At 52.1% G+C, this 900-nt stretch overlaps 2 non-coding genes across 2 annotated transcripts; both read left to right on the forward strand.

Annotated features, from left to right (window-relative positions):
- Positions 1–50: 50 nt before the first annotated feature.
- Positions 51–169, forward strand: LOC123179310 (5S ribosomal RNA). The gene has a single exon (XR_006490271.1). It is a non-coding gene; the product is annotated as a 5S ribosomal RNA (ribosomal RNA).
- A 297-nt stretch (positions 170–466) lies between these two features.
- On the forward strand, positions 467–585 carry LOC123179311 (5S ribosomal RNA). The gene has a single exon (XR_006490272.1). It is a non-coding gene; the product is annotated as a 5S ribosomal RNA (ribosomal RNA).
- Positions 586–900: the final 315 nt, after the last annotated feature.

A 900-nucleotide genomic window follows, 5' to 3' on the forward strand; every position in this document is an offset into this window, starting at 1 on the left:
GTGGAGCTGGGAGGGGCAAGGATAAGGGACGAAGACCGGGGTAACATGTCGGATGCGATCATACCAGCACTAAAGTACCGGATCCCATCAGAACTCCGAAGTTAAGCGTGCTTGGGCGAGAGTAGTACTAGGATGGGTGACCTCCTGGGAAGTCCTCGTGTTGCATTCCCTTTTTAATTTTTTTCGCGCCGCTTGCAAAACAAAACGCACGTGTAAGTAATATATTTACCGTGTTTTATTATTTTGCACGAGTGCGGTAAGTCATAGCTGGGTGCTCACGATTCACGGGTCCAGCGTCGGCGTTGTGGCGCGGCAAGCGTGCACTGGTGCGGTTGAGAGGGAGGGGTGGAAACCGTGTTAAACTCGTCTCCGTAGTTGAGAGGGAGCGGCCAAAGCAATGTACAATCGTCTTTGTAGTGGAGCTGGGAGGGGCAAGGATAAGGGACGAAGACCGGGGTAACATGTCGGATGTGATCATACCAGCACTAAAGCACCGGATCCCATCAGAACTCCGAAGTTAAGCGTGCTTGGGCGAGAGTTGTACTAGGATGGGTGACCTCCTAGGAAGTCCTCGTGTTGCATTCCCTTTTTAATTTTTTTCGCGCCGCTTGCAAAACAAAACGCACGTGTAAGTAATATATTTACCGTGTTTTATTATTTTGCACGAGTGCGGTAAGTCATAGCTGGGTGCTCACGATTCACGGGTCCAGCGTCGGCGTTGTGGCGCGCCAAGCGTGCACTGGTGCGGTTGAGAGGGAGGGGTGGAAACCGCGTTAAACTCGTCTCCGTAGTTGAGAGGGAGCGGCCAAAGCAATGTACAATCGTCTTTGTAGTGGAGCTGGGAGGGGCAAGGATAAGGGATGAAGACCGGGGTAACATGTCGGATGCGATCATACCAGC

The sequence above is a fragment of the Triticum aestivum genome, unplaced genomic scaffold (genome assembly GCF_018294505.1).
Source record: "Triticum aestivum cultivar Chinese Spring unplaced genomic scaffold, IWGSC CS RefSeq v2.1 scaffold30351, whole genome shotgun sequence".
Classification (NCBI taxonomy): domain Eukaryota; kingdom Viridiplantae; phylum Streptophyta; class Magnoliopsida; order Poales; family Poaceae; genus Triticum; species Triticum aestivum.